Source organism: Pygocentrus nattereri, chromosome 16 (assembly GCF_015220715.1).
Source record: "Pygocentrus nattereri isolate fPygNat1 chromosome 16, fPygNat1.pri, whole genome shotgun sequence".
NCBI classification, from domain to species: Eukaryota; Metazoa; Chordata; class Actinopteri; order Characiformes; family Serrasalmidae; genus Pygocentrus; species Pygocentrus nattereri.
In genome coordinates, this window is record NC_051226.1 from 21,252,293 (window position 1) to 21,277,391 (window position 25,099).

General features: G+C 38.2%; 1 protein-coding gene across 5 annotated transcripts in view; it reads left to right on the forward strand.

The window, feature by feature from the left end:
* Window positions 1–363: 363 nt before the first annotated feature.
* Window positions 364–25,099, forward strand: part of si:ch211-12m10.1 (teneurin-2) — a 365,065-nt gene continuing 340,329 nt past the window's right edge. For 2 of the 5 annotated variants that reach the window (XM_037545813.1, XM_037545814.1), the window contains exon 1: window positions 365–650. The gene's annotated coding sequence lies outside the window, so the exon portion shown is untranslated. Of the gene's footprint in view, window positions 651–25,099 lie in introns of all 5 variants that reach the window. The other 3 variants (XM_037545817.1, XM_037545816.1, XM_037545815.1) reach the window with 2 other exon arrangements.

The window sequence follows — 25,099 nt, forward strand, 5'->3', positions numbered from 1 at the left end:
TTAAACACTCAAAATTCAATGAAAGAGGTGATCATCACTTTTATATGCTCAAGTGCAAAGTGTGGAGGATATCACAAGGCCTTGAGTAATCAGAGTGTTTTAAGTTGTAAATCGGTCAGATTTAACGCCAACACGACAGGAAGGTTAAGAACCGCACAGCTGCCAATCTGTATGAAGTTTTGAGAAGAGCCGAAACGAACCTGAAAGTAGGTAAATCATCTCGCTCGCCTTGAGTGAGCAGACATGGCTGCACAGCTGTTGAGTAAATAAATAAATAAACGAATAAATAAATAATCTGCTAATTCCTCACATTTTTTCCCCTCGCAAATCCTGAGGCGACGCCGCGCGGCCCCTCCTTCTCTCCCTCACTGTTGCTTCACGATGAAAACAGTCCACGTGCGCTCCCCCGCTTGTTTCTGACCGTTAGGCTCTGAGAGGAGGTCTGTGCGCCGTTCGCCCTGTTGATCTGAATCGAGAGGCAGCTGTGAGTTCACTGAGCGCCTCTGCTGTCCGTGAAAGTGCTGCTCTGCGAGGCGGATGCGCGAGCAGGACTCCGGCGGGAAGAGAGCGGCACTGCGGACTAAAAGTTCGTTACACGGTTGAAAACAGAGCATGCCTCGCCTCTGAGAGCAAGACGAGCTTCTGAAGAGGTAGGACACCGCGAAAAGGATGAGCATGTCAAGCGTTCGGTTTGTTTAGAAAGGACTCGGCTCGTCTCCTGAAGGCGCCGTGTCGGCCGGTGAAGGTAACGCATGCTAACACGCTGCTGCTGCTGCTGCAGTCAGTCGGTCGGTGAGTGAGGAGGCTAACCGTCTCCTGCTGCTGCTCCACTTCTTTAGCGTTCGTTTTACCCGCCTTTGTACTCGAGAGTTTAACTCTTACGATTCATTTGACCTTCTCAGCTTTGTGTTTACTGACTTTTCACGGGACTCTCTATCGGCAGTCACTGCCTTCACTTCGTTTTAACGAGACCGTCCCTGTTTGTTTTACACGTCGTTGGAAACGCTTCTCATTCCACTCACAGCTTGTTCACAGCGTGTTTCCTGCTCTGTGAGATGTGGTGTTCCCATCGTTTTTAATCCTAAACCTATTAAACCAGCTGTGAAGACAGAATGGGAAGTGTAGTGAGGTGCCTCTCTTGTATGTTAGCTACTGGAACATCACAGTGAATTGTAATTAGGCTGTTTAGCAGCGCACTGTAAACTGGCGCAGCTGCGCACTTAGTGCAAATAGCCTGCTCGTTTACACTGGGAACTTGAAGCCGGCGAAAGTCGATCTTGGTGGTCAGACGTCTCAGTAAAAGCTTTACTAATGGCTTTACTGGGCCTGAGTGACCTGGTCATTTATCATTGGCATTTAGTCATCCATCATCCCAGAAGCCTTTTTCGGGAGTGGCGCTTCTGAAGGGTGAACTGTGCCAGCTGGCCTCTGGACCTTGCTCAGTGACTTTGGAGGTTTACCGAGTCTTTACACTCTGATGCTCTTATATTTGTCAGGGCTATCTGTGCTATCTCACAAGGCTGACAAAGCTTCCTTTCTCACCAACACAACTCTGTTTGCTGCTGGACATGCTGATGGGCACTTTCTAACAAAGCAGGGACTTTGAGGAGTTGGGTTTAGGAGATTAGAGAATGAATAGATGACGCTAATCCACTGCATAGAGAGGTAGATTAGTGTCACTCCTTGAGCTCTAAAAACAATATAGCCTAAGCAAGTGCCTGGCCAGCACGCAATAAAAGGAGCAGCTCTAATCATGGACTTATAGACAGTACTGTGCAAGAGTCAGAGACGGCCTTTCATTTAGTTCATTTCAGCTATTAAGGACAAGGTATTTACTTTTCAGCACCTGGGAAAAAGGAAGAAAACATGTATTTAACAGAAACTGTACCAACTAAATATATATTTTCCAGCATTAAGGGTGTCCACTCTTTACTTTTATTATAGCTTACATTCTTTTCTGCAGGGATGTTCTTCCACACCTTAAAAAGTTCAGGTTGGTTATATTTTCTGCTTCTCACAGTGCAAGTACTTCCAGTTACACATCTCATCAGTCCAGAAAACCTCGCTCCGCATCTTAAGTGTCCAGTTCAGCTGTTCTGGAGCACTTTTTGTCTGTTTGCTTCATGGGTTTTCTCAGTAACAGCTTATTGACAGCCTCACACCCTTTTAGGCCCAGAGTTGTCTTCTCACAGTGGAAGGATGGACAGAAACACCTGTGGATTTTTTCTGATGCAAAAGTGGAGCTTGATCTTCTCTCTCTCAAAGATGAAAGATTTACCTTCTGTTGATCTGCTGGTGACAGTTTGGATAGTCTACCAGGTCTTATTCCGGTTTTACAACCTCCTGTTTTTTTTATTTATTTTCCTATGACTTTCCCCTTTCTTATGCAAGGGGAGTATCTTAAATCTAATCCCATTAGAAATATAGTCATTTTAGCTATTTTAGAAGTACATGAGAGAAATTTGCAAGATGTGAAGGATGGAGGAGCTAATGTGGCTGTAGATGTGCACAAATTATATACTAATAGATAATTTTATATTTTATAAAGTATTATAAAATATATTACACATTATAATGATATACTTAATGCTTGAAGATTTATTTCTTGTAAAATCTATGTTACTTGCTTTTTCTGACAAAAAAATGTTTTACTTATTGGCCATTTTAATGGGAATTAAATAAACAAAAGGTTGGTCTCTGATTACTTCATGAAACTCCATTAATTCACCTAAAAATATTGTTGATTAAAATTGACCTTCTCAATAAAATGAATGCGGCAGTTTGCCACCAATTTCTATGCATTTTTTGGCCATGTAGAATTTTTTTTAGTCTTTAAACAGGCTACACATTGTCAGTAGATTCTTCAGTATGGATACATTATTGATAGTGACAGCCCTATTTGAACATTGTTCTCGATATCTTGAGAGGCCATAAAATAGCTTGGCTTTAGTGCCAGCCATGCATGGGCCACTGCATGGGCCAGACTTCGAGCCCGTAAGCTTTTTCATTCTTCTGCTCTACATGTCATCAGTGCGAACCATATGCAAGCTGTCATCGCAGCCTCACCTGTTAAAATCCCATTACCACCCCATTAACACGACAGCTTACAACAAATTACCATGCATGTAGGTGATATGTGCTCAGGCTTCTGCAGCCGAGCATGAATGTGATGATGGTATGGCAGGAGTGTAGCCCCAGCAGCCCAGGGCCTGACAGATGCAGCCAGCAATTCCCTAAGCTCCGCAGATTATGGGGATTAAGAGATATAGACTTTGTGCAATATCCTTAATGCATCAGCAGCAGCAGACAGTGGTTAAATGACTGCACAGTATAGTGTCTACCTAATGCAAGACATCAGTAACCTGCTATTACCTCTTCTGTTCCAACTGGTCTCCTTGTTCATGTCCTACTGAGTGTGTTACACTTTCATTGACTGACCCACTTTACCGACTGTGTTAAACCTGTTCTATTTAAATTACTACAGCGCAGGCCAGGACAAATATAGTGTGTTTTACATGCCAAGTAGGCATGGCAAATTGCTGAAACATACGGCTTATTTTATATATAAAAGTTCCATGTATCTGTGAATGAAGATTGTTAATTAGTTCACTTTGCCTGTGATGAAACATCGAGACCTTTAGCTTCATCACATTGCCATTTTAGGTATGATCTTTGATTTGATAGTTGCAAATGATGAACAAAAATTATATTTATGACAATTAGTCACCAGCTAAAATTTCATAATTTGATTTTTTTTTGGATATATGTTTTAAAATATACAGTTCACTCCTATGTGATGTAGCACTGAGCTGCTACATCAGTTAAACAGTAAACATCTGTTCTGGTTTGCCAGTTTGAACCCTCAGTACTGTTATTTTTCCTCACTTCACAGTATGTTCACACACAGCTCCAGCAACAGAGCGCAGGGCTGGGGAAAGCTGCAGAGCACTTCCGACCGAGTTTGGCTACTTCTATTAGATTTTGTACGTCACTTCATCAAATCTTAACCATCCAGCTGCCTCACCTCTTCCAACATAATAGCTTTGGTATTTTTTTCTGTTATCTGTTAAATGTTAATTTCCTCTGAACGTAGCTAGTTGAAGGGCTTTTGTATGAGTGTGCTGTTTTGCCGTTGGTAGTTTCACACTTCCTCCAGAGACTCTTTAAAGATCCTATTAAATAAACTACCTTGTCTTCACAGGCAAGGTGCCTTGCCTTGCAGGTAATGGAACATAGTCTAAATTAATAAAAGGTCACAATCAGTTATCAAACCTTTGTAGGCTACAAGTTGAACATTAACACAGGAAAAAAAAACGTTGATCTCCCTCTTTTCTCTCTTTTATTAGTTGAATAATTGAAAGGCTGAATATTTCATAATGAGAATGCTTCATCATTTTTATTTTTTTAGATTCTGTGTAACAGTTATTTTTTACCATTTAATCCCTTTATAAAGAGCAGTTAAATGCAGGTAAACCAACCTATAAAGGGTAAGAAACCATTACACATCATTTTTGTGTGAACTTGTTTAATTGTGTGAAGAGATTAATTAAAAACTGAAAATTTAATTTGACTCAAGAACAGACAAGAATGCTGCTAGAGGAACCATTTGAGTATGGAAAGCAGGATCACTGACCTACAGTAAAGTTTGGTTATGCATGAAAGGAAAAGTTGTGACAGAACAGGAGCAGAAACAGTCAATAACACAATATGATAAAGATAAACACAAAAATTCTCTTTAACATCTCAAATGGGGAGGACCTGACAGCAGGGCCCAAGAGCCCATTTCATAAGTTTTTCTTATTGTTTTCTCCCTCTAAGGTTCACTTATAATGTGTGATGGTTTAATGTACCAAACATTCAGAAATATTTTTTACCTGACCATTTTCTCATCTCTTTTTATCACTTAGAGTTAAACAGGCTGTTTTTTGTTACTGCATCTTTAAAACTGATATATGTTAATGGCTGCCTTGTGTTGCAGCTCATTCAGAAAGCAGTCTGGGCTGAAGCACTCCTGATAACTTCATTGTGAAATGGGCAGACCTACACTACTGTATGCTGAATAGCATCAGCAATACTCATTTACAGTATGCTAGTTTTGTAATGTAATACAGCATCATGCCATAAATCTGTGTTGTATAGTTTATTTTCATTTTGGACTAATGATAAATGGTAGCAGATGCAATGTTAACAAAAAATGCATTTCCTCCAGGTAATGAAAATATACACAAGAGCAATTTTTATTAAAAAAAAATTACATTAATTTCTGTTCTCCTAGCAAGATACTCTACTCTTGCTACAGAGTCAGAATTAACACGCTGCCTATGCTGAGCGATATTTACAATGGTATCTGTTAAATAAATAAAACAGTTACAGATGTATAAATAAAAGTTAAGTGAAATTACATGTGCTTTATTTTTTGCACTTTTCTCATTATATTGTACAAAGATTATCATAGTCATCATTTGAATATAAAGCACAAAAACTGCCAATCTATTACTATAGATAACACTCTGCATCGGTCGTGCCACATGATATTTTCAAGTTCAGTCAAAAAATTTACCAGAACAGAATTAGCCACTGAAAAAAAATAAGCTAGCTTTCCACAAAAGGGAACTATGAAATTCATAATGAAAATATATATTTTTATAAATAATTTAATATCAATTATTTTTTTGATGTTTTACCACATGATGTGGCAATGACATGCCAGCCATTAAAAAGTTTATTTTTCCCCAAATTTCAGAGTGACTTAGAAATCTGCTTGCTGCTCCTTGGCAAACTGCTATATGATCCAATCTTCTGTCTTTCAGATGGTTTTAACATAAACGTCCCAAAATGGTCATTTCTTAATGGTTACACCACGTGATATTACATAAAATAGCCACCAACGGACAATGTTTGTTTGTATATTATGATGGAAATCAAATTAGAAAAACTTTGCAGTTTTGAACAGGATGACAAAACACTTTGGAAGTCATGGCTATTGGGATAAAAAATAAAAATGAATAGAGTAATTTCAAAGAAGTTTTCAAAACGGCAGTCATGGCTGGACAGTCGAACCACATGATATTTTAACCCTTTAAGTCACAGAAAAATTACAATTAACTAATATTTTTTTGAAAAGAAAAAAATGAGTAGATATGTGGGAGAAGTACTACACATATATGGCCTTTTTATGCATCTTGATTTTACTAAGCTCTAATTATATACTACGCAGACTGAAATACACATCTGATTTCTGAACAGAAGACGGTAAAGTATCATGTCCTTGTGCAAACGGTGAGCTTATAAAACTGCAGCTGAGCTATAAACAGAACAAATACCTGCAGTGTCTCGAATACAACCTTCAGTTATTTTCAGTACCCCCGAACTGAAATATCAGTATTAACATGCTACAAAAGCACTGTTTGAAGTCTAACACAGCATTTACTGTAACTAAGTTACTGTTTCATTTTTTTACAAAAACATTTGAAATCAGAATTAATTGATGAATGAACTGATCATTGACAGTCACTTCCACACAAATTGACAAATTGATGTGAAAAGAGCGATGAGCATACATTCAATACATTCACATTTGTTTTTTTTGTTTTTTTTTATTTGCTTTCCAATACTGCATTGAAATTTGGTTAGTGTTAATGTGCCAAGTTATCAAAAACTACTATGCTGTTTATGGACTAATATCTTTTTTGAGTTTACTATTAATAAAGAATGATAGCACATCCACTCTCCAGCAATTACCCTGGCTTTCCTTTTCACAAGATGAAATTTAAACTTCTGCTTCTTGCATGTAAAGCACTACACGGTCTCACCCTGTTTTATCTCTTTGAGCTTCTACACACCAGCCCGCAAGCAGACTGACATCAGTGTAGGCCCCCCAGTGTTGGCATGCCACCTCTCAGGACCTCTGTGACAGTCATCCCCCCCCATTAAGATTATTCTTAAGACATTTTTTCTCACAATACTTTCATCTTTCTTCCTCCGTATATCCCCCCTTTTCTGGAGCTCCAAATTGTAATTATAACACAGTGTTGTGTGAAGTGTTTTATATTGTTTGTGTTAATCTTATGTGTATAAATAATGATCCACAATCAAGAATAATTCACAATTAATTATTTAATCAAATAGTAGTTTGTTGCTTCACGTTGTGCCTAACAACAGCACACAGCCTCTAATGACTTATTGCTTTAATTCGGTAAATTCATGATAAGTACGCTTGTCATTGTATGCTACAGATTTTTATTAAAATAATAAACTGGCAGAGATTAAGATAACTAAAAAAGAAGGTCTGAATTCTAAGAAAAATATTGCTTCTCTAGAGAGACTGTATAAACACAACGGTTAAAAGAGCATAAAATACAGATGGATGGATGGATGGATGGATGGATGGATGGATGGATAGATAGATAGATAGATAGATAGATAGATAGATAGATAGATAGATAGATAGATAGATAGATAGATAGATAGATAGATAGATAGATAGATAGAATGTGCAGTCCACTACTGTACAGATATACTGTATTACTCAATTATATGAACTTACAATGAATCCTGGAATTCACTTGTTATATCATTTGACAGCTCTAATTACAGGCACATGACAAGTACAATGAAGTGTAGGGGTATTTTAAATCCTTAAACAGGATTGTTTCACGATTGGCTCCTCCCACTCCTTCATGTGCTTTTGTTTACTTTTGATCTTACCTGTGCGTTTGTTTTGGTTAATTCCTGCCCCCTTGTTTTCTTGACTCCACCCTTGATTCGTTTCACCTGTTTCCCACCTGTCCCTCGCCATCCCTGTGATTATTTAAGCCCTGTGTTTGCTCCTAGTTTTCGTTGATCTTTGTTTGATCATGCTGTTTGTTTGATGTTTGGATTGTTTGTAAGCCTGTTCTGACATGTTGTTTGTATAGTTTGGATTTGTTTGTATTTCGTCATGTCTGTCCCTCAATCTATCCGTGCTGGTTATATGAACCTGGACTGTCATGACCACGACCCTGGACTTGCCCTTAATAATAGTCGCTTATCTCCGGCACTTGTGTCCGCCTGCTCGCGCCCCAGCATTACAGATTGGTTGTGACTAATTACAATAAATCATACCAGAAATGTTAATTGTTTAAATAATTTGAGACTGTGATGAATACACTTATTATTAAAACTCTGAATCTGTGAAAAAACTAGATAGTGTGTTTATCCCAGCCTGTAGGTATATGAGTATTGTAAACACTCATGCAGTACAGTTTTATAAATGTGCTATGTGAAATAACAAAATCAAAAAACCTTAAGCAGCATGATGCATCAGTAGAAAACATGCTCAATATAGCACCATCGCATGGAAAACAGAAATGTGGCATTTACAGCTTTCAAATCCTGCCCAATCACCTAGACTTTGTGGAGGGTGCTGAGGCCTGGCTCTTCCCCTACGCTGCTCCCACTCAATCCTATTACAGCATTACAGCATACATGTGCATGGCCCACAGCGCTGATCCCTGAACAGGCTCAGGCTTCCATTTTGTGTAACGCTTTTTCATTTAATCCCTCACCCGGCCAGCTGAGCTCCATGGCCGTTGGCAGAGCCCTTGTTCCGCTGCCCAGTCTGTGCTCCAATTCTCCGCCAAACAAGGTGCGGCTGGGCCTGCTGTTACTAATGAGAGACAGAAAGGAGATCTGGGGGCCGGGGGGAAGTTGCTCAACTTCTGTGAAAAAATGTCTTATCTAATCAATCACATCCACAGCTGTACCAAAGAATATAGTTATTAATGGACACCTGCAGCAAACATTATTTTGTATTCTTGGTCATTCTGGTGGCTGGAGATTTAAAAAATTAATGTAGTGCTGCTGAGATAGCTATTGGACTTTCACTGCATTATATTTGTTCACTGTATTATATTTGTTTTCGAACGAGTACAATTTTGAAAAAAGTATTGTACATTCTAGTAGAATGTGGGAATTTAATTGTTAAAAGAATGCTTCAGAGAAAAATGTCATTTACACAAATTTCCACTTTCCACCCCAGATACAGAAATCAGCCAAGACTGTCTGATGTTTGGTGTCCAAATTTTTTTTGTTTAGCACTGGACTTTGAAGGCTTATGGTGTATTTATGGAAAACATTATGGTGAATATTGAATACTAGTGTTTGTTAGCAACATTAGACTCATAGCTCAATTACAAAATTAATAAAGCAAAATCTGGACACTAAATATGGCTTGACTGATCAACCACATCTAGGGTCAGTTGAAAATTGTATAAATTTGATTTCTCCCTGCACCATTTCTTTAAGAATATATTTTTGAGACTTGTGTCTTTGTTCTGACAGATTCTGATGAGGTTTTGTTCCCAAAGCAATGTGTCAACTCAGTAGACTTGAGAGTTCAGCATCAAAACTTCAAAAACTGAAGTATGGCAGTGAATCCTTTCCTGCCCTAGAACGTCAACAACTGGTTGTAGTTGTTTAGTCTTCAATGGCTTGAGGAAACTACTGGAGCTTTTTGTCTGGCTTCAAAACCTCTGCCCATGAAGCAGAGCCTATTTGCAAAGCAATTTACCAACCCACTACTCTGCTTCAGTGTCAGTGGGCAGAGGGTGCTCATGTATGTGCATGTATATTTAAATGTTTTGCTTGTTTATGTATTTATTCACTGCCTTTGTGGCCAAGCCTGTTCATGCGGAGCTCTGTCATTTTAGTACTTTATGGATTCCTAAGCGGGCAAGTGCTCCGTCAACCAGCAAGCTATGAAATGTAAAGTGTTCGGCATTGCAAAAAGCATCGAGCACGCTTGCACATGCACACACACTGATGCCCTCAAGGTGCTCTGGTGTCTGGGAGAATGGATGGGAATTGTTGAATCTCCAGAAAGTTGAAGGTGTGTTTGTTGAGGCAGGAGTGCATCCACATGCACTTAACTTGCTTAGCAAATAGAGGCCAGAGGAAAAGTTAGGCGACCAGTATAAAATTTATTCTTTGATTTTGCTCCTTGTCGTCATGTAGGGCATTGTCATTTTTGCACTTCACAGGGTGTACCACATTTCATTAGCAAGTTTTAATTATTTTCAGCATTAAAACTGGTGAGGGTACAAATTTTAATTGAAATCCCATCTTTCCACTACATGAAGCAGGAGGTCGGATGGCCAGCTGGTGGTTGGGCTGGGTTAGGCTTTCTTGGCAAGAGTGCTGCCACTGAAATATTGAAATGGTGTAAAACAGAAGGCCTGGAGAGACTCGTGCCAGGACGTGCTCACTCCATGGCTACAGTTTTTGTGTGAGTACTTCATGAACATAACTCAAGAGCAATGGGCTGTTGGTCTGAGTTCTCTTTTAATACACAACAAGTTATTCAAAATATCACCCACCTTACTGAGCTATGTCAAATGTACGCCAACATGGCCCACTCTTTTAATTTTGTTTGTAGGCGAGAAGAAAATGTTTCTTATTGAAAAAAACAAATGTGTTCAGCTGTGCTAGGCTTGAAGGATTGACTTGTCTCCTGCTACATAGGCCTGCATAACAGGACAATGTACAGTTTTTAAGTTCAAAATACAGAACAGTGTTAAAGTGTCATTATGGTCTACCTGTTGCTTTGTAAACATTGTAAAATACTTTCTTAGTCATCAAAATATAAATTCACACAATTTCCCATTTTTGATGTAGTCAGTTAGCCAGCTCAACTTTACTAACTAACAATAAAATCAATAGACAACTCCTATAGTACATCTCTTCATGAAATCATGAAATCATGCAGTGGTTTAAGTCATACTGTGAACACTTTGCACAGGCATATTGATGCTGAATTATGTTCCTGATTCCATTGTTTCTGTTTTTAAACATATCAGTTGTTTATAAATAGAAACAGCAATAATGTCTAGCGTCTATATGCCTGCATGACATATGTGTATGTGACAGGGAGTCAGACCCTGCCAGGGAGGCAGAATTTGGAACAACACCTGTGGTTTAAAGTAGCTGCCTTGCCCCCATCATTTAGCTACATAATGAAGTTTTGTTCATTTTTGCAGGTCACATTGTGGTCTACGTCACATCTTAATGAAGACCTGGTTGTGATTCGACTGGGTTCTAGAGGTTTTGTGGCTGTAATTAGGGAAAACATTCAAGTGTCTATTGTTTGTTAGCAGCATTAGTAACATAGCTCCAGTGCTAAACTAAAGAAGCATAATTTGGTCACCAGACATGTCCTGGTTAATAGACTACACAGATTTTTAGCCAAACCATTTCTTTATTGACCCAGGTGCCCACTGTTAGTTCTCCAGGCTTTCGTTTGGCATTGCTCTTTTTTAGTTTCACCAACAGTCAAATTTATATATATATATAGTTAAACTTATGTCTTATATAATATATAAGACATAGACATACATAGACAAGTCACAGCATTGCAGTTCATTTTAAGACCAAAAAGTAATCTTATACTAGCACACATGTAAATACATTATTTTTTCACATTAGGTCAAAACGATTATAAATTGCAAGTAAGAACAAAATGTTGCTGCTACTACTCTGCATAAAATACCTGCAGTTCAGCTGCATAATGTGTGAAAGCTCAGCTAGCAAGGGCTGAACTTCAATCACTGCATGCACAAATGTGGGCAGCACAAGGTCCCGGAGGGCACGACTTTATTGAATTTATTGTGGGGAGTTTTCTTCAGATGAAGTGAACTGAAGTGGAGGTGTTGTTTTGGGCAGCCCCAAGCAGTGCAGCAGGTCTGACGGAGCTCATCTACTGACCGATTCCATTGACTAAGGTCAGTGCACCCTGAGATGTGGACCAGTTTGGGACTGTCTAGATTTAGTTGCACTCAGTGTCTATGAGGTGAGAGAGCACAAAAGAGAGACGTTTTTAACTGCCGTGCTGAGCAGCTGAGCCACAGAGGCCTGCTGCCCATGTGCTCCAGTGCTGTCCAAAACAGTGGTGCTAATCTTGCTTCAGTACCAGGGACAGCGGCGCTGGCTTGGAGCGAGAGGATTCTGGGACATGGCCCAACATCACTTTGGTCATTGCAGGAATCATGCTTGCAGCAATTTTATTTTTCCAAGACTTAGAAGAATAAAATAGGAGAAAGGTTTTTCCACTTTTAGAAGCTATGAGTCTGGAATGGTGGCTGCTTAAAGTGGTGAATGATGTTTTGCCTGGATGCAAACTGTCTTCATGACTTGGCTTCATTGTCAAGATAACCAGTGAGTTTCTTTAGAGTCTCTAATACTCTGTCTATAACCAATATTACCCAGTCCAGCAATGAACCTTGCTACTAGTTTGCTAATATTGGCTTATTTTATTTTATTTTATTTTATGCTTTTATGGTATATTAAAAATTGCACAACTACCTAAAGTACTTAAAGTATTGATAATGTAACCACAGATATATTAGTGAAGTACACTGTAAAAATGAAAAGTCAAGTCAACTTAAAATTGTTTTTCACAGATGTTTTGGGTTAACTGAACTTACACTGAGCTTAACCTTACATTTGTTGTCATAACCATTTCAGAAATAGCTTTGTTCAAATGTCTTTGGTTATGTATCAAACAGAGTGATGTTCAAGAATCACAGTGGCAATATGTGCATGGTTTATAAGTTAATAAATGCAAAAACAGTTTTACTTCAGTGTCTTTTAGGCAAGTTTGCTGGTTTTATGATGTTATTAAGTGAATGCTTTTTCTAGCAGCTAATGCATGTTATTGCAGGCGCCTTACCTCAGCTACAGTTTTTTTAGTATCCACAAAGAGAATGAATCTGTTTTGAAATGTCTGGCCTTTTTTAACCAGTTTCACAGTCTTTCTGAGGTGTGTGATTGAATATGTTTGTTCATTTCACAGAAAAATTTACTGGAGTTCAGTGCTAAAGTACTTCAGCGGGAGATATTTTGGTCATACAGTGCAGACATAGCCAGAAGCAAGAGATAGAAATAATGTCTGGGAGATAAAAATAATGCTTTGTAGGTTTTGGAATGAAACAGTTCAAAATCTGTAGAACTACTGCCAAATGTCATGATGTCTGTTGTGAATGTTCATTTAGAGGGCTGGACAGTTAATCACGACTATTCGACCATGTGAGCGGTCCACTATAAATAGGTCATTTTATTATTAATAATAATCGCAATAAAGAATTTCACTGCTAAGCACTGTCTTCATTAAGCATAGCCTATAGTTGCCAAGCAGCATAAATGTCAAGCATTTTTCCATTGCAGCATAATGATTTTTAATAACTTGTTGCATTAATACAGACTTTAATTGATGTGTGTGGTTATAAGGGTCTATATTGAGTCTTTTACAGCAGCACAGCCAATTAGATCTTAGAACTGGAATTCTCTCTGTTTATACAATAGATTGTAATACTGCTGGAACATTGTGCCACAGAGAGGAAGTTGCCCTTTTTTGGTCTGAGCCACTGGCCGTAAGCCTGTAAATGTCTGTGCACTGGCTATGCAGTAGATCTGATGAGACACGCTAATGAAGATAATAGCTCCAAATGTCCACTCACGCTCATATGACTCTGTGGGGCAGCTGCAGGGCTGACTTAAATCTTGCAATTGCTCAGCAAATGTCAGCTTTGGTTCACTGACACTGAAAACACGTGTTGCAGCTGAAAGATTATGTGCAGCAATGTAGCGTTTAGAAATGTTTCTCTTTATTAGGGATAGAGGTATTGAATATTCCTCATGTTCCTCACTATTATAGCCTATAAAGTTTCATTCAAATGTAGCTAAACGTCTTGTGTCATTTGTATTGTGTATGAAGAGGCAGCAAGATTTACTAGTGTGGACTTAAATATCATCTGACACCGTGATACTGTGATGTATTTTGAAAATATTATGATGTTGAATTTTATTAATGCTGGTCAGCACTGGCCTGATGTGTAATCTTAATTAGGTATGGACAATATGACACTATTTATCGTTATTATGTTAATTTGTGTAATAGATTTCTGAGCACATGGTGGATATTCTGAGTATTTAAAAGCAATGGCCATGTGCATGTTTAATTGTACAGAGAGCATAATTAGCCTTGTTTACTTCACATTAGTGCACTGCAGCATATGAAGCGTGGAATACAATTTTTTGTATTAATTAATAATTTTTTTCTTTCTTTTTTTTTTTTTTTTACATGTGGCACTTCTGATTCGCTTTTGTCCATTGTAACTGGTCCAAAGCTCAGAAAAAATAAAGATCCTGATGCATATCAAGTATCCTGAATGTGGCTTGAAGTCGTGTGATGTTGTATTTATGCTATAACACCCACCCTCAATCTGATACTTGTCTATTGGCAATCCTGGATTAATCATTTATCAAGAGAAGACATCTTTACAGCTGCACTTTACACAGGCAACACTCTCTGAAGCCAGATGTTGTTGCTAAGAACCTCCAGTAGATATAGTTAAACTTCAGTGCAGATCCCATAAAAGTAATTGCTCACATTAAAACTGCTTCTAAAAGGTAGCTAACTACTCTGAAGCAGGGTAAAGAATAAAAGCTTTGATTGAGGCATCTCATTACTGAAATGCTGCAAATCTAATAGCTTATTTACTTGTACTTCCTGAAAGAAAAAAAAAACACATTGTGCTGTATTACAAGCCATATGAGCGGTACAGGAGAAATGAACATGCCATCCAGATTGTGAACTGTGGGGTATTTTTTCTTTTCCTGAATTTGTAGTAGCTGTGATTTAACATGACACTTCAGCATTTTCTCTCATTTAGCTTCAAATTTGCAGTACTTGCAAGACTATTTGATTGCAGCACTGAAATGATCCAAATTACAATCTTCCAACTGGGAAACCCAGTCAAAGACTATAAGAGTGGACTTCGGCTGTCATAACACGGTTTCTTTAATTAGGTCCTTGTAGACACTTGTAGAATGTGCCACACTCGAGTGCTCTTTGGAAGTTTGGATTTCCCACTTGCCAAAAACTCATGACAAAGCAGTGTTCATTTGCTGTTGAAGTCAGGACTTTGCCCTAGTTGTATGATTTTTTCCAACATCAAATACGTTTTTCTTCTCCCCTTCTCTCATGCACAACTGCAGTGTTGCGAAATAGGGGTAAAATAGGGGCTGGATGTAAGTCAGTTTTATGGTATCGACCAAATTATTTCAATACCACTTGGTATCAAAAACATCATTCAGTACCAAAGTCGCCAGTCTTATCAGCATTAGTGAGCCAAAGACCATGCTTGTTCTAAAATCCATTGCAGTCAGTGAATGCACCCCTTTCTAGTGTCTCACACTTGTTTTGGTTTAAGCCACATCTACTTTCAGTTTGAATTTCAGTATAGCAGAAAGCATTGTCCTGCGATGGACTGGTGACCTGTCCAGGGTGTATCCTGCTTTCCTCCTAGAGAACGTTTACATAGGCCCCAGCTTCCCCTGCGACCCTCAAGGATTAGCGGCTCAGAAAAAGTGTGTGTGTGCGTGCGTGCGTGTGAAGAAAGTATTGTTCAGAAATCTGTATTGAAGTGAGTGTATCAGTATTGGTATCTGTGTTGAAACAAAAATAATGATGCCCTGAAAAGCCCTAACTATGACATGAAGATTAAAAAAGTGATATTAATTATTAGTTACTCTGCAAAAGAACTAACCACCCTTCAGTTATTTAATTTCCAGTCAGAACAGCCATTAGGTACAATTTATTAATTTTTCAAGAGATATTTATGAGGAGATTAGATATGAGATAAAACACTTGCATAAGGAAGGGTGAAGTCAAAGAAAAAAAGTGAAAGTGAAATAAGTGACCTAGTAGACTGCCAGAACTGTCACCATCAGATAAGCAGAGCTTAAAGCTTTATTATTTGATAGAGAGGACAAAATCAAGCTCTGTTCTTGCTTCAGACCTGAAAAAAATCTAGTGTTTCTGTCCATCCTTCCACTGTGAGAAGACACCTCGGTGCTATGGGTCTGGAAGGTTGTGTAGCTGTAAAGAAGGCACTACTGTGAAAAGGAAATCACAAATCAAACAAAGAGCTGGTGTTCTCAGAACAATGGACAGAAGACTGCAGAGCCCAGATAATCAGTAATTAAATATGTTTGGGATTACTTTGATTATGAGAAGCAGATGCAACCAACTATAAAGACTGAACTTTAGAGGTGTGAAAAAATATCAGTGCAGATTTTTTTCCTTTTGATTAACAAAAAGTCTTCCATAGAATGGAAGCTGTAAAAAAGTCAAAGAATGGGCCTCATTCTCCAGTATATTCCTAAGATTTTTCTTAAAATGTTCTTAAAGTGTTTCTTCAAGTGTTGTTAAGAAAGGTCCTAGGAAAAAAGGTACGTCAGATTCAGGACGTGCTCTTAAACTGCAAAACTGTTTTCACCTTTGTCCTCTTGAGTGTGTGTAGATTCTGTTATTACTTAAGAACAAATCTCAATTAACATTGGTGAAAGTCAGAATCTTCATGAAAACTGCATAAGTGGGTTTTAAGAAATTTCTTCGAAATGAAGAATAAAAAAATTACTGTTATATTAAGATGTTGATGCTTCTGCCTATTTTTTTTCTTGATGCCAAACTAATACCTTGTGCTTGAGGGTCACTTTCTTTGGAAACTAAACAAATAAAGGGTGGTCTCTGACTTTTGCACAGGACAGTAAATGAGAAATTACCGTTCAAATATTTGTGTCTGCCCAGAATACAGTGTAATACAATAGGTACTGATGATTTGACATAATGATTTGAGTAATGAGACAAACTGATTCTATTCCATCTGAAATGATATACAATATTAATTAAAAAAGATGATTGCCCTTTAACAAATAACAAAACTACTAATCAAAATCATTTGGATTAAGAACAACACTGGAAGTAACTGGCTTTTCAATGTTTATATACAGACCACATTTCGAAGGCAATTCATTGGCAATATCTCATCGTCCTGATATCAGGCAAATTGCGTAAGTCAGAATTGGCTGCAGTCAGTCGCCGGTGGCCGGTGTAATTGTACGTTGGCCAAAGTCTAATGAAATCAGAAGCGTGTAATCTTTGCTTGATGCAGGATCCAGCCAAGATAATGGAGAGAGAAACTCATTTTTATCGTGGTCAAGTACTACATTTAAATAGCCATTTTCCCCCTGTAATTTCAAAGACATTAAAGTGGTTGACTGCTTCATTACTTGAGTGGAATCTGATCACTCCAGTAGGATCTATCTTGTTGGCTCTTCTGGGCAATGTTCCACATAATGGTATGGGGCTCTGCAGAGGAAATTTTGCACTTTCTCCCTCTTGCTCTCTCTTTCTCTCTCTCCATCATACTCTCTCTCATACTCTTCTTCTACCTCAGTGGAGTACAATCATGGCATTTAAATACGACATTGGCAAATGTTCCCATTTCAGTAATTCGATATAAGTGGATAAACTGTGGGTTGAATCTACCTGCTCTGTGCAGCAGGCATAAAATCTCTAGATGCAGCTGGCTGAAGGCATTGGGTTATATATGTCAGACTGCTCCTGGGGTTTTAGACTGGGGCTTGCTAAAGAGCTTGGTCTGTGGGTAATACACTAAAGATGAATCTTTGGAGAACAACCAACCCCAGTTGCCCTTACTTAAAAGAAAGACATTTTTCCTGTGCTTGCAGGTTTTATTTCTTTATTCTGGATGTTTCTGGATGGATCATTGTACATTGTAATACACTGAGGTTGTATAAAGTGGCCCCAGTGCCGGAAGGTGTGAACTTGATTAAATTCTACCGGGGGCTGCACGATAAAGACAAACTCAGTACAGGGATCACACTGAGATTGTGATTAGGGATGAACATTATGACTAATTTTGTTGCTCACATTTTAGGAAAAGTTAATAAAGGAATGTTCAGATAAGCACTTCAGTTAAAGGCAGAAAATAATATGCTGGCTGATATCAACATGTAAGTTATTTCTCACCGCAATTAATATTTACTCCATCTGTGTGGGCACAGTTTGTGTTAGACAAAAGTAATATAGAGAAATAATGAACTAAAATATTAAATGCCCAGCAAAAGCTTTAATAAATGTCAAAATATGACCTTGGTACAGCTCTACTTGGTGTTTTGCTCATAAACCAAAAACATGGTTATTACTGAATTATTAAAACATAATGTCAGCATTTCATTAAATTATTGCCTGTAGCTTAACCCATTAAATGACCTGAAGTTTTATTACTCACTTCTATAACCCGAGAATAGCTCTGCCAGTTTCATTGAAGTCCCTGTAGTTACTGAACAATAAGACTTAGTATGTAATAAACCTACGATTTTAAGAGGTTCACGAAAAAAACAATGGTATTTTTTTCCACATTGCACATTCAAACAGGAATTGAGTTAGCATTATCTTCCTTTTTGGTCTCTGTCACCTTAGTAATTTCTTTAGAGAGTAATAATTCTAAGAAGCGATCAATATACAAACATATTGTAGTTTACATTTTTGGTATTCTTACTGGTCATTTAATAGTGCTTAGTGAACTTTAGCTTCACCTAGAAGAGTAAAGAATTTACTAAACTGTCACCAGCTTCATTTGTAAGTGCTAAAGACAGAGGAGCACACCCTGCACTACCGTTAGGTCCTGTTAGTGCCAATCTTGAATAGGTACCAACAAGTCTAAATTTAGAATCTTTGGTACTGGACTGATGGCCGGCAGATAAAACACAGTTCTGGTTTTCTGGTACCAAAGGTTCTGGCACTTGATGCAGTGAGAAAATGCTTAAAATTGGCTTTATTGAGCTGCACACTTCTAATTCAGATTTACCTTAGAGTGTATAAAAATGCTTAGCTAAATCATCAATGTGAAATGGTTAAAGAGCAGGCCACCTTATTTAGACCAAAGTAATTTAAGTTTTGTTAGATTGTATGAAATATATAAGATTATATACCTCGATTAATCAGAAAACCCACTGAAATACTCATCTGAAACAGTGAATAGTCAACATGCTCACAAGACACAGTAAAATACATAGTGATTGGTTTAAGAGCTCATTTGTAATGTCAGAATTGCAGGAGCTAATAACCATTAACAAAATATATACTGCCCAGTCCTAATTTCTGTCCATCACTGTTTGTAGCAAGTAGGACTTCAGTAACTGTCACTCATCCCAAAGCAGCATTTGCTTAATTCACTCTCTCTCTACATCACCCTGTGGGGGAAACAGTTCCAGTTACTACTGCTGGCTCATTCCTTCCAGCGCTGTATTCGTACACTCTCTAACGTGGCTGTACTCATGGCTCTCCATTAGCATGCTCAGGAGGTCTCAGGCCTGATAAAAATGATGATTTATAGACAGAGGTCGACATTAATCCCTGATTGCTCTGTAAATTGAGCCTTGTAAAATGAGTTATATCCTTCGTTCTGTGACGGTGATAAAAGTCGTCCCCTCCGTCGCTTCAATCCCAAATGTTTAATGTGTGTCTTACCATCCAAGCTCCTTCATATTTCTTCAAGTAAAAATGCCACAGACGTGAGAAGGAAGATGATTTACGGTACTCTGTCTAGGTCAGAGACCACCTTTCATTTGTTTGATTTCCAGCCCAGACATTACGTTTAAGTTATTTGGTTTTCAGTGTTGGGAAAAAAAAGGAGAAAACACTGAAAATTGCACAGAAATCACAGAAGCTAAATATAAGATCAGAATGTTTAGTATTTGCTGTGTTCACTCTTTGGCTTTATCATAGCTTCCATTCTTTTCAGGAGGCTTGCTTTCACTTTTCCTAAGAAATCTGCAGGGATATTTTTCTACACCTACTGAATTCAGTCTTAGAAGTTGGTTGTATTTTTGGCTTCTCACAATCCAAGTAATTCCAAACACAATAAGTTATTTTCAGGTCTGGACCCTGTTGTGGTCTGTCAGTTTTTTTAAATACAGGTCAGCATTCTTTTTACTTGATTTACAAACTTTTTTCTTTCTTGACAGTTACACTTCCTTTCAGGCCCTTAGTGCTGAACTGTCTTCTCACAATGGACAGAGAGAGGAGCTCCACTCTTGCTGTTTCACCTGTGAATTTTTGTCAGATCTGAAGAAGAGGGCTTAATTTTCTCCTCTCTCTTAAACATGAAAGCATTGAGTACAGTTTCTTTGATGCTGAGAGTTTAGATGGTCTACCAGGGGTTGCACAGTTGTTAGCCGTTCGTTTCTTTGTAATGTTTAATAGTTGTTGGTATGGCTGTTTTGACTGGAAATGAAATAAATATAAGATTGTGTCACTTTTGCACACATTATCTAGTATATTCTATTTGTTGGATAAGCATAGGTGACTTTTTCACTATATCAGAAGAAAAAGATTATATCAAAAGCATATTCTAGAATTTTTCTCTCATTTACAGTGTTTCCTCAACAGATAAAAACACACTTACCATTTCTTTGTTGCAACCAAAATGTAATTTAGCTAACAACTTGCAAAGTCTAGAATTTTTCAAGAATTATACACAATAATTATGGACAATAACTTCCCTATAGAGAACAGAGAATGCAATTTAAATAATTGTGCTCTTTATATTTTTATATTTAATACCTCTAAACAGACACCTATTGAACTTTAATAAACAGTCATTACTCATCACTGTTGTGTAGAAGTGTTAGAGCACCAGTTTGAAGTTTGACATGAAACTGAAAATGTTTTTTCTCTTTTACAGTATTTCCTCAACAGATAAAAACACACTGTTAGTTTGTTGCAGCCAAAACATATAATTTTGTTAACATCTTGCAAAATCATAGCCAACAACTTTGAAAAATCACCTGAGTCAGCTGAAATAAAAGTGATCAGGTGATGGTGTAATAATTGTAACAGGCCTGTGGACTACATAAACCAACAAGGAAGTGGTTTTAAATCATTATGAGCTCTGCTGGCAGGTCAGACCAAGTGCACCGTACATATCTGTGTCTACCGCATATACTGCATATTTTTAAAGCCTTCTGAAAAGGCCTTTTTTAGTTAAAACTGATTAAGTGTGAAGGGGCTGCAGCAATCTGTTCTTTCATCTTTTCCTGCCTAGCTTTAACTCTTCTATAAAGAGCCAGGGCCGATTTCTGACAGCTCTAAGTAGATTACTCACAGGCCTGTTTTAATGAGCAAGGAGAGCACAAGCACAGTCTGAGAGAGTAGGATAATCAGCCTTTACCACGTACACATGCACACACACTCTACAAATCAATCAGCACACTGAGGGATGAAAGCACCACCTGTTGCATACATACATATTTGGCCTGCATATCCACAAACAAACATACAGGCAGTCTGAGCTTTTTAGGAAACGCAGTGATGGCCAGGGATGCGGGAAGGTGTTTTAAGTTGAGGGTGTTGACATTTTAATTAGCATATATGTGATGTGAACGATGATATCAAGCTAAATTATTTGCCTTTTAAATATAACTGACACATCAGATTGCTGATACTCATCGTCTCTCTGTGCTATCATTCTGGGTGAACTTTATGTAAATAAACTAAAGTGGTGACCAGTCAGGTTGTTGATACATGGCGTGGTAACCCATGTGTGACACGGTCACAGTCACACAGCAAGATTTAACACTGAAAAGCACACATATTAAGTTTTTAAACAGTGTTGTGTTACTATGGCCTTCAGAGCTGGCCTCTACCTCTGCTCATACTTTCTGTCTTTGCACCTAAATCTGCCTGTGTTTTAGTGACAAATCCTCAAAGCGACCAGCAGTTGTTGAGGGAAGTGATTCGACACAGCAATAACAGTGCACGGCTACTGCAGGTTTTGAAAATAACCAAGCAGACTTGTATCTTTGTTGCACTTGCAATTACAAAGGTTTGTTATGTTAGAATAGACACAACAGTGGTGCTAAATCTCAAAAAATTTTCAACATTCATACTACACTAAATCCAATTAACCTACAAAGGCCAGCACAAAAATGCATGCTGTTTAGTCCTTTGTTTTCATAAATATTGTTGCTGTATTGATTTGATAGGTAATAGAGCAAAGCTGAGAAATTGTTCACTTGTATATAGCTGGTGTCACAGACTACCTTTTTGAACAAGAAAAGAAGTCACTCATTGGTAGTGTTTTATCGCTACTTTGATTAAACAAATTAGTGCTTACCGAGCCAAACAGTGCTCTGAATGCACAGCTTGGACACTCTGGACAAAATCATCAACAAAAATGAAAGCCATGTGTGTCTGATATACAATTGTATGGAAATGTTTGGGAACATTTGGTCAAAGTACATGTTTTGTTGATTTTTTTAGGTGAAACAATGTGTATTAAACCTATATATTTAGGAATTTGAGTCCACAATTTTTATTTATTTGCTGAATTTAACATTTTGGAAACAACATGAAATGTGGCATGCACATAAGTTTGGAAACCCTTTTAATCAGCATGCAGTAAGAACCCATTTGGTTGCAAAGCCTCCAAATGTTTCTTGTAGCCAGCTAAAAGTCTTTCTATTCCTGATTAAAGATTTTCCCACTGCTTGCAAAATGCTTCAATTTAAATCAATTTAATGTGTTGCCTTTCCAAAATATGTTCTTGGGGTAGTTTAAGGTTGATTTTCATGCTTTGTATTACTGCCTTATTATAATATCCTTTTTTTACATCCTCAGTTTCTTCCCTGCTTGTGGGACACTATATTCCAGAAAGTGTTGATATTTAGCAGAACCCTTTATTCGCTCTATCACCATAACATTTCCTGTGCCACTGGCTGTTGCCCAACCCCAAATCATAATAGATCCTTCATGCTTAACAGTGTCCTTTTCTTCAAATGCTGCTCCTTTTTTTTTATCTAAACTTTTGGTGATTGGAGGCAAAAAAGTATTGTAAAGTGTTCTGTATCATCAAACCACTATGTGCCAGCTAAATTGTCTTGTAGCTTGGTTCAAATGGGGTTAAAACAGGCATATTGTGAAGTAATTTATCATGATAATAATACAAAATATCATCCACTTGCTTACCCCTAGTTAATCAGTTATCTGGCTATTTTAATTGATCTGATTGGTCAAATGTCAAAGTGAACCTCCTCACACCTAAGAAATGCTTATTCATTATGACAGTTGACCATGGACAGGGCTTTTGTCATTTTTCTTTTTTAAGACTAATTAAAAAGTTCATTAAAGTGAAATTGGGATCGCCTACAGTAAGTAGCCTATGCAATTAAATTCACTGCAGATGATTAAGAGTTAGCATTTCAATTAATCAGACCGAAAACCTAGAGAACTGTGAAGTGTGAAGTTTTCTCAGAGCTCCAGTAAAAAAGTCAGGGTCCAGAGAACATCGTCACTGTGTGCACACACTGAGCTGCAGGAGGCTCCCGTGTGTCTTCTGAGGCTTCCTAATGATAGGCAGTAATCAGTATGTGAGAGAGAACACTTGCCCTGATGCAGGACAGCTACTTCAACTGGCTTGATACAAGAGATGTATCAGCAATAAAACCGGAAAATGTTTTAAAAGGGAAACGCCACCAATTTGTGATTTTTTTTTAGAATTCAGTTCTTGTGTCCTGCTATGATGTATGGTTGGGAGACTGTGGCTCTGTCTAAAAGACAGGAGGCTGAGCTGGAGGTGGTCGGAGATGAAGATGCTGAAATTTTTGTTTGGAGTGACAAGGATGGACAAGATTAGAAATGAGCAGATCAGAGGGACAGTGAAGGTGGAGCAGTTTGGAGATAAAGCCAGAGAGGCCAGGTTGAGATGGTTTGGACATGTGTTGAGGAGGAATAGTGGATATATTGGTCAAAGAATGTTGGAGATGGAGCTGCCGGGTAGAAGGAGAAGAGTTAGACCTCAGAGAAGGTTTATGGATGTAGTGAAGGTGGACATGGAGATGGTTGGTGTAAAAGTAGAGGAGGCAGTGGATAGGGCAAGATGGAGGCAGATGATTCGCTGTGGCGACCCCTAAAGGGAGCAGCCGAAAGAAGTAGAAGACGTTCTTAAAATGTAAACAGTCATTTAGAGAGGTAGGATGTGAAATGGTGCGTTGTAGAAAAAATTTGTGATTCCTTACAATGGTGGTTAGAGGACACAAGGATCAAAATGTCTATGCTATAAATTTAGCTGTTTCATTTACTATAACAATAGTTTGAGTCTTCTGAGCTTAATATGTGATGTTGATAATGGTAAAATTGTGGGAAATCTGGAAAAAGGTTCTTTAGAGACTATTTTGCCTTACACCCTGTGTGTAGCTCTCCACCATTAAAAATGTCAGATGTTAGGTGCCGCATTTGTACCCATTTCATGGTATAGCCTTGTTAGATATCTTTCTGGTAGGTAGCTTTAGGTAGACACCTGGTCCCTATCATCACTGATGTGAATAGTTGAGCAAAATTATGATTGATACACCTGGCAGCCAATCACAATCATCTCTAAACATTCCTACCTCCATCAAACGATGGAAAAACCTTGACTGACCTCCTCAAAACAAACCCCCAGTGAGAATGATACTGACACTAAATTAGTCAATATTATCAGAGTAAGAAAAAGGGAAAAAGGTGTAAGGGGTTGTAACATTAGCAGACAGATGTATGCTGGCTATAAGGTAAGCTAAACTTTAAAACAGGTTGCTTGCTGAAATAACTGCAGTATGACGTCTACCAATAAATAAGGTTACAGAAATGTTAACAGTTATCTAACTCGCTGGGTTTTGTTAGCTTAGTTACAGACAGCTGATCAGTCAAACAGAACAGAACTGTACAGCTCACATTTGTGATTAAAACATGTTCTGTGTAAAGATAAATATTAATGGGCTTCTACACATGCCAGTCTTTTTATTGTTTTATTACAGTTTCTTTAATGAAACAAAATGCTGCAAGAAAATATGTAAAAGATGACGAGTCCTCCACAGTACCTAATACTGCTCTGACTAGCTCAAGTATTAGCTTTAGCATTAGCTCATCTGAAGGGGCAGCTTCCGTCACTCAAACCTCTTTATTAGGTGAGAAAACCTGCTGTTAGCAAAAGTGTTCCAGAAGCTACCAGGTAGCCTGAAATGAAAGTTTGATGGACATGGAAACAGTAATTATCCATCCATCCATCCATCCATCCATCCATCCATCCATCCATCATCTTCCGCTTCTCCGGGGTTCGGGTTGCGGGGGCAGCATCCTGAGCAATGAGGCCCAGACCTCCCTTTCCCCAGCCACTTCCACTAGCTCCCTGGGAGGGATTCCGAGGCGCTCCCAGGCCAG